This window comes from Dermochelys coriacea, chromosome 5 (genome assembly GCF_009764565.3).
Source record: "Dermochelys coriacea isolate rDerCor1 chromosome 5, rDerCor1.pri.v4, whole genome shotgun sequence".
Lineage (NCBI taxonomy): Eukaryota > Metazoa > Chordata > Testudines > Dermochelyidae > Dermochelys > Dermochelys coriacea.
The window spans coordinates 12,296,052-12,312,490 of record NC_050072.1 but is presented as its reverse complement, the minus strand read 5'-3'; the positions used below and the strand labels follow the sequence as shown (position 1 = coordinate 12,312,490).

At 42.9% G+C, this 16,439-nt stretch overlaps 1 long non-coding RNA gene across 1 annotated transcript in view; it reads right to left on the bottom strand.

The window, feature by feature from the left end:
* Window positions 1-534: 534 nt before the first annotated feature.
* Window positions 535-16,439, bottom strand: part of LOC122460197 — a 195,303-nt gene continuing 179,398 nt past the window's right edge. The window contains exons 3-4 of the long non-coding RNA XR_006281331.1: window positions 3,552-3,665; window positions 535-595 (exon numbers count right to left, since the gene is read on the bottom strand). This is a non-coding gene — a long non-coding RNA (uncharacterized LOC122460197). The remainder of the gene's footprint in view (window positions 596-3,551; window positions 3,666-16,439) is intronic.

Below are 16,439 nucleotides of genomic sequence, written 5' to 3'. Positions count from 1 at the left end.
TCTAAGCAAGTGCAAGCATCAACTCCCTACCATGCTGTCCAATCCAGGCTACTTCCTTCTATAAACGCCCTTCCTCATGGCCTCTTAATACACTTTGCAGCAAGAGGTCGTCATCCACCATTGTAGCAGGGTTGCAGGTCCTGTCTCTCCCTCTCTCACCTCTCCAGTTTCCTATGAACAGGAGAGGTCAGCCAGCCCTGCTCCAGAGCTTGGGACTCTTTGGAGAGACCTCCTTCAGGTTCTCTTTAGCCCAGCATCACCTGCAGTTCTGTTGATCTGTCTCACTGAGCAGGTTGTCTTTTATAGGAAGGGTCACCTCCAAGTTACCATCATGTGTCGCCTGAGCACCTGACCCAGTCACCTGCCCCAGCCCAAACCTAGTACCTACTGATCTGGCTTGGGTTTGAACTGAGTGTTTAGAGATGAATGTGTCCATAGGGCTCCTCGATTAAATTACTCTTAGGCTCCTTTGAAAATCCTAGACTGAGTTAAGCACCCAAATCCCACTGAACATCAATGAGTGCTGAATGCCTACCTCACCTGGGCCTCTTTGAAAATCCCAGCTCCTGTATATCCAGATGCTTGAAATTTCTGTCTGTAAAGTAATAGCTTGGTGTTACAAGATTCTAAGCTACCTCCATTTCCACCGACTTCAGGTGGGCATGGGGGGAAGTCACTGCTGCTATGGGTTATTGTATCAATTTATGGAAAAGGTTAGCGGTGAGAGGCGTCAGCATCACAGTGTACATTGAAGTCTTCTCCTCTGTCTAGTGGGACAGAGTTGACATTGATAGCTAACATTGCTGCAAAACACAAGAGATCTTTCTTAACAAATTGCAGCAAATAGCAGTTATATAATTACATTAGCATATTTCTGTATAGAAATTATTTCCCAGGTGGAGAAGCCAGCAATGACTCTAAATTCAGCCTGTTGCATGTCATAGAACATAACAGTTCCAAAGTAGTGGATTTTAAACTTTAGAAGAGTGATGTTATTTCAAACCATTGGCAATTTTTTCCTCTTCCCAAACCCCCACATTTTTGTAGCTATTCACCTCTCTCAATTTTAATGTAGACCATTCTTTAGAAACCAATTGCAGCCTTTAAAACATGGGTGGGCAAACTTTTTGGCCCAAGGGCCACGTCTGGGTGGGAAAATTGTATGCAGGGCCATGAATGTCGGGCTGGGGCAGGGGGCTGAGGTGCAGGAGGGAGTGTGGGGTGCAGGAAGGGTTCGGGGTGAAGGCTCTGGCCCGGCACCGCTTACCTTGAGCTGCTCCAGGGAAGCAGTGGAGCGCAGCGGGGATGAGGCAGGCTCTTTGGCTGCCCTGTCCCCGAGTCACTCCCGGAAGTGGCCAGCATGTCCGGTAGTGGCTCTTGGGGGTAGGGAGGGGTAGGTGCCTCCACCGTGCGCTGCCCTCACCTGTGGGTGCCACCCCCGAAGCTCCCATTGGCTGCAGTTCCCCATTCCCGGCCAATGGAGCTGTCGGGGGTGGTGCCTGCAGGCAAGGGCAGTGAACGGAGGCCTCTGTTCCCCCCCGACCTCCCAAGGGGCCACAGGGACCTGGTGTTGGTCACTTCTGGGAGTGGTGCAGGGCAGGGCAGGGCAGGCAGGGAGCCTTCCTTAGCCCCACTGTGTCAGGGGCTGGCAATCCTGCAGGCTGGATTGAAATCCCTGATGGGTCAGATCCAGCCCACGGGCCATAGTTTGCCCTCCCCTGATTTAAAAGGATCATCTGTTTCCAGTGGACTCTCAATCTAAATCACTGGACTGACTGTTTTCAGTCACTGCTCTTTCAACTGGTTTTCCATTCTCCTAATAAAATCGCCTTAGTTAGCAATGCCACTAACTAGAGGAAGGCCTTCATGAATCTCTCTGCCCCTCAATTTTCTTCTCACCCTTCCTTTTATCCATAATGACGCACATTATTGCAGACTTCAACGCTCACTCATTCAAAATAAGCTGATGTTGTAATGCTCCCTTGATAGAATTTGGTAAAGTGGGGAGGAGGAGAGGCATGAAGGATGGTTCCATCAATGGCTATTAGCCAGGATGGGCAGGGATGGTGTCCTTAGTCTATGTTTGCCAGAAGCTAGGAATGGGTCACAGGGGATGGATCACTTGATGATTACCTGTTCTGTCCATTCTCTGGGGCACCTGCCATTGTCTATGGTCAGAAGACAGGATACTGGGCTAGATGGACCTTTGGTATGACCCAGTATGGCCATTCTTATGTTCTTATGCATGTACACAGGGGCAGAGGAAATAGAATTGACCTCAAAAGAGCAATACATACTTCGTACTTAAAATGTGCTTTCCAGGCACAGATCTATTCATGACAAGAAAGAATGCTGAAAAAGTGACTTTACGTTAGTGAGTTTGTCACCTACTGCTGCCTTATACACTGTCACTAGAGCTAGTCGGGAATTTTTTGATGAAAAGTTTTTCCATTGAAAAATGCAGATTCATCAAAACTGATACTTTTCACAGGAAAGCATTGGTTTGGATGAATTTTCTGTTTTTGGGGAAAAAACCCCCTGAAAGAAATGTTTTGAAATTGTCAACATTTTCCCAAAAGTAATAGTTGTTTTTTGGCGGGGTATGAAATGACTTTTTGTTTTGAAATTTAAGTTAAATAATAGTAAAAAAAAAATTGAAAAGGTTGACATAGAAATGAAACATTTAAAATTATCGAACTGAAATGTTTTGAATAACCCAAACTGATTTTTGCTTTTTAAACAGAGTTTTGGTTTGCGAAAATTTGAGATTTCAAATTTGCATCCCAATTTGCGATAGAAAAAAAAATTCCTGCCCAGCTGTATCTGTGTTAAGTTTGACAATGTAATATAAATTGAAATCATGTTCCAAGTATATCACCAGGATCTGATTTCCTGCATCCAGAGACAAGGGCTGGATGGAGGCACAAACTAGCAGTGTTTTAGTGACCTACTAAAGCTACATTTTTATAACAGCATAACATACAGGCATGAGAACACAATTTAGAGCCAATAGCTCAAGCATTCTAATTCCAGTCATAATACTGACACTCTGCATGTCCCTGTGTAAATCACCGATATTACTAACCCCAGGCATTCAAGAGTCCCATGCATTATAATCATGAAATTGGCTTAAAAATTATGAGAATTTTTTGGCTTCTTTTAATTTGCTTTCTGGTTTCTGAGCTAATAGGGTGCACTCAGGTCACATTTTCAAGCTTTTGTCCATAACTGTGAGGGTTGGAAACTTATTTTTACTTTGTATAATGAAAGCTGAGATTTTACATATTCACATGACTCTAGAAGCTGGAGCTTTACAAAAACCACCAAATATTGTGAGACTTACAATAAAATCATGAGACTGGCAACATGGAATCACTTCATTGTCTAAAGCTGAACACTCCAGAAATTGAATCACGCTATATTAGAAGGCACTTCTGGAAAATCTGACCCTCCGTTTCCCCACTGGGTTCCTGAGGCTTGCTTGAGAACTATACACAATTTTAGTAAAGCACTATGAAGATCTTGTGTAAGTGTTTAAGGATGGGGCTTACCTGCATGGACTGAAAGGCACGGTTGTATTCTTAAGTCTGCCTAAGACACTGTGACCATGGCCCAGGGAATTTGCCAGGAAGCTCGTAGAACTAGACGAAACTTTTCAGCTGAAACTGTTATTCAGAAAAAAAATGCAGATTCTGTGACACTGAAAGAGATTTTAAATGTGTGTTGGTTTTGCTGATTGTTTCAAAAACAAACAAAAAAACAAAAAACCCAAAATATAGACATGTTTCTTTGCCACATTTTTGAAAGGGAACATTTTGATCTTCCTGTTCAAAAGGTCTTTTCGTTTCAAATTTTTCTGCAACTTCATTAAAAACCCCCAAAAACTAACACTCAAAATCAAAACAGAGCATTTTGTTTCAGCCCAAATAAAACGTTCAATTTGACCCAAAACTATTTTTGGATTTTAGTTTTCAATTCACTAAAAATTCTGAAAAAATTCAGTTTCATTTTGACCCCAAACTATTATTTTTAATTTTTTGGAATTGCTAGAGAACCAAAAAATCCATTATTCGCCCAGCTCTGCTTGGGCCAGTGCAGGGCGTCATTGGCACTTGATAGAGGCTATGTCTGCACTACAAACTAGGGAGTGATAAGCCTGCTCCTGTACACATACTCATGTGAGTATCAATAGCAGCGTAGCTGTGGTTGCATAGCGGCAGCAGAGGTATATCAGGTAGGAGTAGAGAAGTGGTATTACCTCTGAACGGGCCAGCAGTGAAACCATTACTGGACTACTATGTCCTATTCTGGTGCCAACAACTTCAAACACGATGTTGACAAATTGGAAAGGGTTCAGAAAAGAGAGTTACAAGAATGATTTGAGCTCTGGAAAACATGCCTTCTAATGAGAGACTTAAGAATTTCAATCTATTTTGTTTATCCAAGAAAAGATTAAGAGGTGACTTGATTATGGTCTACTAATGCCTAGGTTGGGAAATTATTTCTGATACTAGATAAGTCATAACATTATGTGGTGATTGGAGGCTGAAACTAAACAAATACAGAGTAGAAAAAAGATGCAATGTTTTTGTTTTTGTTAACAGTGAGAATAATTCACCATTGGAACATGATGGGTTCTCCACTTCTTGCAGTCTTTAAATCAAGACCAGACATCTTTGTAAAATATATGATATAGTTCAAAACAGAATTTATGGGTTCAGTGCAGAAATTACTGGGTGAAGTTCTATGTCCTGTGTTTTACAGGAGGGCTGACTAGATAATCATAATGGTCTCTTCAGGCCTTAAAAATCTATGCTGAAATTTACAGAATTTCTTCATGAATTCTTTCCCCCTTAATAGGGATCCTTCCCCAAATGCCAGTCTCTGTAAGTGCTATTTAAGAACACTACATTGTTAGATATTCTGCACTATCAGAACGTACAATATCAGAGGCTTCAGTGTCTGGCATTGCTACTTCTGCTAGTCAACATGCACACATTTATCCCGTCAGTCTTTAGCCCTTCAACCTCACCAGACCCTTGTCTTTAGAAGCAATAATATGGAAGACACTCCTCCTCCTGCTCCACTGAGCTCTGTGATAAAAAACCCTATCCCCGCTCACCCGAGAGGACAGAATGAGCATTAGAAGTGAGGCAAGATAATTAGGACATGCTCTGGTGTTCAAGGCAGCCTGTAAAAAGACCCTCAATTCTGATACAGAGCAACAACACCGTGTTAATCTAAGCTGACTCATCCCTAAGGAAGCTATTCACACTGCTTTATAAAATTGCATTGACAAAAGCCACACATGACCTTAAGCGAGACCATCACTGTATCCAGATTGTTAGTGATATGAATGCCATGGTGAAACAAGTGATTGCTTGTGAGCATCAGGTTGCTGTAATTGTGTAAAGCTGAAAACAGATATAAAATGAATAGTAATAATAAAATAAAGGCCCCAATCTCACAGGTGGATTTGCCATTGCGTACTCCTGAGTCCCTGCAATGAACTGTGGGAAGTACATTGAAGTACCTGGAGTTTCACAGGTGTAAATCTGATGTAACTAAAAGCAGTATGTGACCCATAAACAGTTTGAGTTGTCGTCTATTTTCACATGTATTAAATGAGCATAAAACCCTAATATCAGAAAGGGGATGCCTTTGTATTGCTTCTTACCCAAGTCAATACACTATGCGATCTCACATGAATGCAGTATGTAAAATATATGCTACCTTTACAGAATTCACATATACATTTTTTTCCACATAGGATAATGGAACTGAAGGAAAATTGGCTTTTGGGGGTATTTATCTGATGGCAGAATTTGCATGGATGAAAATTGGCTCTGCAGTTTCTGTGACAGAAAAGCAAAGCAGAGATAGGAAAGATAAAGAGTGCTGTATATAAATTATCCCCATTTTACAGACTAGGAGATGGAGGCAGAGAGGGTTTGGGTCTAGCTTAACATGACACAGCAAATCCTTAGCAGAACCAGGATAAAAACTCAGGACTCTGGCTCTTAGTCCCAGACTCAGATCATGAGAGCTCACTGCCACTCATTAGGCTGATCAGCCTGTTTCCCTGAGGTGCTGGTATCCACTTAAGAGCAATCACTCATGCTAATTTAGGGTTTCCACAATCACTTAGGCTTGCTGCCTTCCTGGGAACTTCCATTCCAATCAGTGTGATGGGAACGAGGTCAGGTGACTTGCTAAGGAAGAATGCTTGGGGAACAAGGGAAGAATTTAGATAAGCCATAGCCCAGAGAGGGTTCTCTTTGGAGAACAGTTCTATGGTTCATTTAGGGAGACAGGAGGAAAGGAAGGTGAAGCCTAAAAATTACCTTCCCCACACAAGAGAAAAAAATAGTCGCTTCTCAAAGCAAGAGAAACAAAGGTTGGGAACGAGCTCCTTTTCCCTTAACTTCACATTAGCTACTATACCAGAGGAGTGGGAGTAGAAAATGTTATACCTATGTTTAGATAAGAGACTAGGAATGATTCTGGGAGTTACAGACCAGGTGAGCCTTATTGCAGTACTGGAAAAACTGGTTGAAATAATCATTAAAAACAGAACGGCAAAATACTCACATGACCACGATATGAGAGACACAAACCGCTTATAGCTTCTGCAAAGGATAATCCTGCCGCTCTAATCTGCTAGAAGTTTCTGAATGTGTCAATAAATAATGGATAAAGGAAACTGCATGTAAAATATTGATAGCATTTTGAAAGATTCTGCTGATTTGAAAGAGATTCTCTGTACTTAAAAAGAGGAAAATCACTGGGAACAGCAATATTTCTAGAAAAGGAATTCACTTTTTCACTGTAACCAGTGAAAGTAGTTATAGGGTGAGAAATAAAGTAACATCATGGATTAGAAATTGGCTAAAACAGAAAGTCGAAAAAAATGGACAGTTTTCAAATATGACAAAAAATTAATAGCAGGATGACACAAATTTCCATGCAAGGGCCAGTGTTGTTTAATATGTTCATTATTTGGAAAAGTGAAGTGGTAATATTTGCAAATAAGAAAATTATTTAGGTTACTCAAGACTAGAGTAGACAGTTAGGAGCTTCAGAAGGACTTATCATCGCTGGGCAAATGGATCACATGATGGAAAGATAAAATTCTGTGTTGACAAATATAAGGTAATGCACAAGGGAAGCAAATCATTTGAACTACCTCTCTACTTTGCTGAGTTGCAAATTAGCTATAACTAGTCATGAAGGAGACCTGGGTACAACTGGATTAAAGCTCAGTGAAAACATCTGTTCAACATGCAGCAACACTGGGGGGGGGGGAGGGAAACAACCAATATGTTAGGAGATATAAAGAGAGGAATAGGAAAAAAAACCCAAAATATTATAATACATTATGCACATTGATGGTATACTCTCATGTGGAACACTATGTTCAGTTTGGATCAATCTGTCTCAGAAAGAAGATACATGAGCTCTCTTTTCCACAGGCAGCTCTACACCCCTCATTTTGAAACTCTTCATATTTGTTGTGGTTTTGACTTCCTGTGATGGGCTGAACTTTTGCATTGATAGAGAAGGTCAACATCACAAAACTATCATAGAGAGCCTTTGGGGGCTTGCGTGCCTTGGATGACTCTATACCCAAAAGGCTGGTTTCAGAGTAGCAGCTGTGTTAGTCTGTATTCGCAAAAAGAAAAGGCTTTTCTTTTTACCCAAAAGGCTGTTTATCATTGCACTTTAGACACAGTCAACCTCCCCCCGCCAAGATTGTGCAAATAGATTATCTATCAGCGCTTGCAGAAAGCTGTGGTACAAGACTATTTCCTATTTTGCAGCCACCAGAAAATGATCTACGTAACAGAGTTAAGTAATTAGGATTATTTTAGGTCACTTATACCCATAAAACTACAGGTGACTGTCATCTGTGTTCAGTACTGCTAAATTCTAGAGTTATATTCCAATCCTAATACAAGGTGTTTCCCACACATAGCTCTTCACAAGGTTAATAGGAGAGATGAACATAAATCTAAATTCTGTTCAGATAAGAAAATACCTTTTCATCTGGGAACAAAATATACCACTGCCCTGATGCTTTATGATGATGTTAGTGCATTCTGTCCTACTTAATTCCAATATTTTACCTTCTTTTGGTACAGTTCTTCACTGAGGAGCTTTCATTTAGAGTTACACGCTGTGGTCCCAGTTTTATAGCTTCTTAAACATGAATAATTTATATTCAACAGTCCAAAAAATGACACACTCCCTTATAAAGAATTTGTTTTATTTTAGTTGGGTATTATCCTGGTAAAATATGTTATCTCCCTGGGGAGCTCAATGTACTACAGTAGTGAACTTTGTCTATACAACAGTAGCTTTTTAAAGTCTGTTTTGCAGATGGCCATGTTCACAGCTAATATTGTGCAAGAATGTGTGTCATGGGGTGCTACATATTCATGTGTTACTTTATGAATTCAGAATTTGAGACTAGGGATCACTCAACCTGAAGGGACTTGCATTAAATTGCAGTACTAGTGTCTAAAGCCAGGACTAGCTTTCATGGAGTCCTATATTAAGGATTCCTGTGGCAACCCAGCTGACCCCTTACCTATAACCCCCAAACCCTTCCCCACTTGCCTTTTTTCACTGCCTGTGCTCCTCCCTCAGCGTACGTCTTCACTGAAAAGTTAACCCAAGTGATTGGCACCTGGGGCTGAGTACCAGAGTTGGCCTAACCCAGGTGTGAGTGGATCAATCAAAATGTTCCATTTAGATTTCAAAGCTTATTTTCATTTGTTTACATTTTATATTTTTACTGTACTTTAACTTACATTTTGAAGCAAAAACTCATTTCTACGTGAAAACCTTTTCTTTTTCATGTAAAAAAAGTTGAAACAAGCAGTTTTGACAATTTTTTTTTGTAAAAACAGGAAATTCACAGAAACAGACCCTTTCCCCAAAATACTTTTGCTTTTGACAACTCAGCATTTTCTGACCAATAAAAAGTTTAATTGAAAAATTCCTGACGAGCTTTACTTAACTTAAATTTCCTAATGGAAAAAATTGAAGGGGGCATCCAGTACAAAAATTATTCCCCTCCCTGCCCTTTAGGCACCTCTGAAGTCACATCAGCTCCACAAGATTCGTCAGCCTACACCTGATTGTGCAGACTTGGTTTTGCCCTGTACAAAGTCAGATGCAAGGGAGATCATCAGTGTCCTACACTGCACTTATCTGGGGAGGCTGAGAAAGCTTTCTCCTGGGCCTGTGAGAACATTTTGACAGGAGAGGAGCTTGAGATTTTCTGGCCAGCCCCTAGATTTTCTCTTCACTTTGTGCTCTGTAGGCAGGATCCTGGAGCATGAAGTCCCCAAAGTGCACTTTTACATATTGTAACCTACTACTAACAATGGGAACCAATCATCTGTTAAGCTGCACACATGCGGCATCAGTAACAGAACCCAGAACATTTGGTTCCGAAAACACAGTCCCATACCTCTGGAACAAAAGGAAGATCTCATTTAGCTTCCCTAGTATAAGGGCTGATAATGCACACTGAGCAGGTCTAGTTCAATCCAGCAAAGGGGCAGTGGTGAGGGATAGGCTATCTATATCATAAGGCACTTAGGTCCAGCCCTGAATATCAATAGATACCACGGAGCCCTGCAGGGGAATGGAGTGAGGCCACAGCAGTTTATGTAGCATGTTTCCAAAGTGGATGTTTAATATGGTTAGTTTATAACCTTTGGGACAGAAAGCAGTGCAGGAATAGAAACACTCTACAATACTGCACTATGTAACCAAATGGCTGCTTCCTTAAGCCCCTATGAGACAGCTCCAGCTCCAGCAGATCTCATCCAGCACCTGTGAAATCACCACCTGCTAAGGCTGGAGCCCAGCGGTGGAGTGGGAAAAGGGCTTTGTGATTTAAGGGGAACTGAAATCAAGACCGGAAATGTTCATTTCAGTGAGTTATGGGCCGGATGTCCTGCTGATGTTTCGTGCATCTGGCATAGAAAAATATCCATTTAAAAAATATTCATAAATGACTTGAAATGTATTCTACTCCATATGCCTTCACTAATCCTTCAAGCCAACCAGCCCTCCCCCGAGAGAGAGGACTTTGTTCAAATGTTGTTTAGTGGATATTTTTAATGCTGGTACTAAAATAAAAGCTAAATAACTAACAGTTGATTAAAAGTTTATCTGCACTGATTATACTGGAACATATTATGCCACCCTTGCTAAAATTATTTGTACTACAGAAGTGCCTAGAGGCCTCCAGTGAAATCAGAGCCCTATTGTGCTAGATGCTGTACATACACAGATGAGAAGACATTCCCTGCCCCAAAGACCTTACAGTCTAAATACATAAGGCAAATAAAGGAGTGCTATAAATGTTAAGTGAGATTTGCAAAGGAACAAAGAGCAGTTAGGCACCCAAATCTCATTGAAAAATCAATGGAATTTTGGTGCCTAACTCTTCTTTGTGCCTTTCAAAAGTTCACCTTTGTCTTTGAGCTATATTGTATGGGTCTTATCTTGCTCTCTCTTACTCCGGTGGAAATCAGGAGTTGCTTCTGTGAAGTCAAGCAGGTGAAAATGGATTGAGTGCAGAATTAGGCCCATTTATATCTCATGTAAAATATAGATTGCAATGGATAGACGTGTACATATGCACTATATATTGTGATGGGTGAGTCACCGATTGCATATAGTCCAACAGCAAGGGCTGGCCTTACCATGAGGTGAACTGAGGCGGCTGCCTCAGGTGCCAGATTGTGGGGGGCGCCACTAGGACTCAGAGTGTAGAAAACTGTGTTTGCTGCTGGTGCATCTGTATTCTCTCTGCTCTAGACGCACAGAGATGGTGTGGTGCTGTGCTGGAGGAAGGAGGACACGAGACAAAACAGGCAGGCAGGAGAAAAGGTGAGAGGGAATAACAGAAAACAGCAGGAGCTGCAGGGAGAGAGAGAGGAGGAGCCTCTTATGTACCTCTCCAGCACCCCCAGGAGCCTGGACTGATTAACCCCAGCTTCTCACGGAGCTTCCTGTTTCCTGCTGCTTCCCTGAACCCACCTGAGGAGAACAGGCAGTCAACTGAAGTAGTAGGAATCAGTTAAGCCCTTAAGACACTGATATCTTCCCTCACTCAGGCCCTGCTACCAGCCTGCTTATTTGTCCCCTTCAACTGAGTGTTGAGAGCCACTATAGCTGGCACAGAACAGCCGTCATGAGTGAAAGAAGAAAACGCCCCTCTGGGGCAGCATTCAGAAAAAGAAAGAAAGCAAAGGAAGCTTTTCTATCTAAGCAGGAAGGAGCTCTCCTGAGATACATAGACACAAGTATTCACGGTGAGCCCTCAAGCCCCAGTAAGAATGTGTGTGGTGAGGAGATGCCTGATCTTCCAGTTAGTCAGAGTGCAGGTGACTTGGCAGCTACTGCAGCATCCATATCTCCCTCTCAAACGGATGTAACTATGCACATTCCTGAAGAAAAGTGTAGATCTGAGAAGAGTGTGGTGGAGGCGCAAGAAACAGCTGCTGCTGAGTTTAGTTCCTTAAGTCTAGATGATCCAGGACTGGGGACCCACTTGAGCAGTAGCCTGAGGGACTTCCTTGTACTGCATGGGCCACAGCAAGTGAATAACTTCAAGTTCCCCAAAGACAATGAAAATAGAAGTTTCCATCCAACACATTATTGGCACAAAATCCCCAATGGTGACAAAGTGGAGAGGCCATGGCTTATGTACTCAAAAACCCAGAATGCTGCAAATTGTTTTTGTTGCAAACTCTTCCAGTCTAATGTTCCAGCCACACTGGGTTCTACAGGAACAAAGGACTGGAAAATCTGGCTAGAAATCTGGCATGCCATGAGAAGGCAGCAAATCACCAAAGAGCATTCCATAAGTGGAAAGAGCTTGAGATGAGACGAATGTTAAAGGCCACCATAGAAGATCAGCATCAAGAGAAGATTGCATCAGAATCTCTTTACTGGCAAAATGTTCTGAAAAGGCTCTTTGCCATTGTGAGAATGCTTGCTTCCCAAAACCTAGCCCTGCATGGCACTTCAGATCAGCTGTATGTGCCGAACAATGGAAACTTCCTTAAAATTGTGGCGCTGATGGCTGAGTTTGATACTGTACTCCAGGAGCATCTAAGAAGAGTCACTACCCAAGAAATGTACACACACCACTACCTTGGAAAAACAATTCAAAATGAGATCATACAGTTACTGGCAACAAAAGTCAAACAGAAGATTGTGGCAGATCTGAAGTCAGCAAGATATTACTCTGTTATTTTGGACTGCACACCTGATATCAGGCATATGGAACAAATGACTTTAATGGTGTGTTTTGTAACAACAACAGAACCTAGTGAAAATGTCCCTGCAATGGTGACTGTCAGAGAGCATTTTCTAGAATTTATTGACATTGATGATATTACAGGAGCTGGTATGACAAATGTGCTTCTTAAAAAGATAGAAGATATGGGAATTACGAAAGCTGAAATGAGAGGTCTGGGCTACAATAATGGTGTCAACAAAAGAGGAAAGAACAGAGAAGTGCAGACACAGATCCGAGAGTTAGACCCGTGAGCTTTTTTTGTCTCATGCAGTTCTCATTCATTGAACTTGGTGGTCAGTGATGCAACCTCAGCTTCTAGTGAGGCTGCTGAATTTTTTTATGTAATTCAAAGCATCTATGTATTTCTCTCTGCATCAACTCAACAATGGCAAATTTTGAAGCAACATCTGGGAACATCCTCTCTGACACTGAAACCACAGTAAAAAGAAAAGGAGTACTTGTGGCACCTTAGAGACTAACAAATTTATTAGAGCATAAGCTTTCGTGAGCTACAGCTCACTTCATCGGATGCATTTGGTGGAAAAAACAGAGGAGAGATTTATATACACACACACAGAGAACATGAAACAATGGGTTTATCATACACACTGTAAGGAGAGTGATCACTTAAGATAAGCCATCACCAACAGCAGGGGGGGGAAGGAGGAAAACCTTTCATGGTGACAAGCAGGTAGGCTAATTCCAGCAGTTAACAAGAATATCAGAGGAACAGTGGGGGGTGGGGTGGGAGGGAGAAATACCATGGGGAAATAGTTTTACTTTGTGTAATGACTCATCCATTCCCAGTCTCTATTCAGCCTAAGTTAATTGTATCCAGTTTGCAAATTAATTCCAATTCAGCAGTCTCTCGTTGGAGTCTGTTTTTGAAGCTTTTTTGTTGAAGTATAGCCACTCTTAGGTCTGTGATCGAGTGACCAGAGAGATTGAAGTGTTCTCCAACTGGTTTTTGAATGTTATAATTCTTGACGTCTGATTTGTGTCCATTCATTCTTTTACGTAGAGACTGTCCAGTTTGGCCAATGTACATGGCAGAGGGGCATTGCTGGCACATGATGGCATATATCACATTGGTAGATGCGCAGGTGAACGAGCCTCTGATAGTGTGGCTGATGTGATTAGGCCCTATGATGGTATCCCCTGAATAGATATGTGGACAGAGTTGGCAACGGGCTTTGTTGCAAGGATAGGTTCCTGGGTTAGTGGTTCTGTTGTGTGGTGTGTGGTTGCTGGTGAGTATTTGCTTCAGATTGGGGGGCTGTCTGTAAGCAAGGACTGGTCTGTCTCCCAAGATCTGAGAGAGCGATGGCTCGTCCTTCAGGATAGGTTGTAGATCCTTGATGATGCGTTGGAGGGGTTTTAGTTGGGGGCTGAAGGTGATGGCTAGTGGCGTTCTGTTGTTTTCTTTGTTGGGCCTGTCCTGTAGTAGGTGACTTCTGGGTACTCTTCTGGCTCTGTCAATCTGTTTCTTCACTTCAGCAGGTGGGTACTGTAGTTGTAGGAATGCATGATAGAGATCTTGTAGGTGTTTGTCTCTGTCTGAGGGGTTGGAGCAAATGCGGTTATATCGTAGCGCTTGGCTGTAGACAATGGATCGAGTGGTATGATCTGGATGAAAGCTAGAGGCATGTAGGTAGGAATAGCGGTCAGTAGGTTTCCGATATAGGGTGGTGTTTATGTGACCATCGCTTATTAGCACCGTAGTGTCCAGGAAGTGGATCTCTTGTGTGGACTGGTCCAGGCTGAGGTTGATGGTGGGATGGAAATTGTTGAAATCATGGTGGAATTCCTCAAGAGCTTCTTTTCCATGGGTCCAGATGATGAAGATGTCATCAATGTAGCGCAAGTAGAGTAGGGGCATTAGGGAACGAGAGCTGAGGAAACGTTGTTCTAAGTCAGCCATAAAAATGTTGGCATACTGTGGGGCCATGCGGGTACCCATCGCAGTGCCGCTGATTTGAAGGTATACATTGTCACCAAATGTGAAATAGTTATGGGTCAGGACAAAGTCACAAAGTTCTGCCACCAGGTTAGCCGTGACAGTATCGGGGATACTGTTCCTGACGGCTTGTAGTCCATCTTTGTGTGGAATGTTGGTGTAGAGGGCTTCTACATCCATAGTGGCTAGGATGGTGTTTTTAGGAAGATCACCAATGGACTGTAGTTTCCTCAGGAAATCGGTGGTGTCTCGAAGATAGCTGGGAGTGCTGGTAACGAAGGGCCTGAGGAGGGAGTCTACATAGCCAGACAATCCTGCTGTCAGGGTGCCAATGCCTGAGATGATGGGGCGTCCAGGATTTCCAGGTTTATGGATCTTGGGTAGCAGATAGAATACCCCAGGTCCTGGCTCCAGGGGTGTGTCTGTGCGGATTTGTTCTTGTGCTTTTTCAGGGAGTTTCTTGAGCAAATGCTGTAGTTTCTTTTGGTAACTCTCAGTGGGATCAGAGGGTAATGGCTTGTAGAAAGTGGTGTTGGAGAGCTGCTTAGTAGCCTCTTGTTCATACTCTGACCTATTCATGATGACGACAGCACCTCCTTTGTCAGCCTTTTTGATTATGATGTCAGAGTTGTTTCTGAGGCTGTGGATGGCACTGTGTTCTGCATGGCTGAGGTTATGGGGTAAGCGATGCTGCTTTTCCACAATTTCAGCTCGTGCACGTCGGCGGAAGCACTCTATGTAGAAATCCAGGCTGCTGTTTCGACCTTCAGGAGGAGTCCACCTAGAATCCTTCTTTTTGTAGTGTTGGCAGGAAGGTCTCTGTGGGTTAATATGTTGGTCAGAGGTGTGTTGGAAATATTCCTTGAGTCTGAGACGTCGAAAATAGGATTCTAGGTCACCACAGAACTGTATCATGTTCGTGGGGGTGGAGGGGCAACCCACCCAGCAATATTGTTAATCTATCCAACTATACTCTTAGCCCAGCGGAAGAATCTGTCCTATCTCGGGGCCTCTCCTTTTGCCCCTCCACCCCCACGAACATGATACAGTTCTGTGGTGACCTAGAATCCTATTTTCGACGTCTCAGACTCAAGGAATATTTCCAACACACCTCTGACCAACATATTAACCCACAGAGACCTTCCTGCCAACACTACAAAAAGAAGGATTCTAGGTGGACTCCTCCTGAAGGTCGAAACAGCAGCCTGGATTTCTACATAGAGTGCTTCCGCCGACGTGCACGAGCTGAAATTGTGGAAAAGCAGCATCGCTTACCCCATAACCTCAGCCATGCAGAACACAGTGCCATCCACAGCCTCAGAAACAACTCTGACATCATAATCAAAAAGGCTGACAAAGGAGGTGCTGTCGTCATCATGAATAGGTCAGAGTATGAACAAGAGGCTACTAAGCAGCTCTCCAACACCACTTTCTACAAGCCATTACCCTCTGATCCCACTGAGAGTTACCAAAAGAAACTACAGCATTTGCTCAAGAAACTCCCTGAAAAAGCACAAGAACAAATCCGCACAGACACACCCCTGGAGCCAGGACCTGGGGTATTCTATCTGCTACCCAAGATCCATAAACCTGGAAATCCTGGACGCCCCATCATCTCAGGCATTGGCACCCTGACAGCAGGATTGTCTGGCTATGTAGACTCCCTCCTCAGGCCCTTCGTTACCAGCACTCCCAGCTATCTTCGAGACACCACCGATTTCCTGAGGAAACTACAGTCCATTGGTGATCTTCCTAAAAACACCATCCTAGCCACTATGGATGTAGAAGCCCTCTACACCAACATTCCACACAAAGATGGACTACAAGCCGTCAGGAACAGTATCCCCGATACTGTCACGGCTAACCTGGTGGCAGAACTTTGTGACTTTGTCCTGACCCATAACTATTTCACATTTGGTGACAATGTATACCTTCAAATCAGCGGCACTGCGATGGGTACCCGCATGGCCCCACAGTATGCCAACATTTTTATGGCTGACTTAGAACAACGTTTCCTCAGCTCTCGTTCCCTAATGCCCCTACTCTACTTGCGCTACATTGATGACATCTTCATCATCTGGACCCATGGAAAAGAAGCTCTTGAGGAATTCCACCATGATTTCAACAATTTCCATCCCACCATCAACCTCAGCC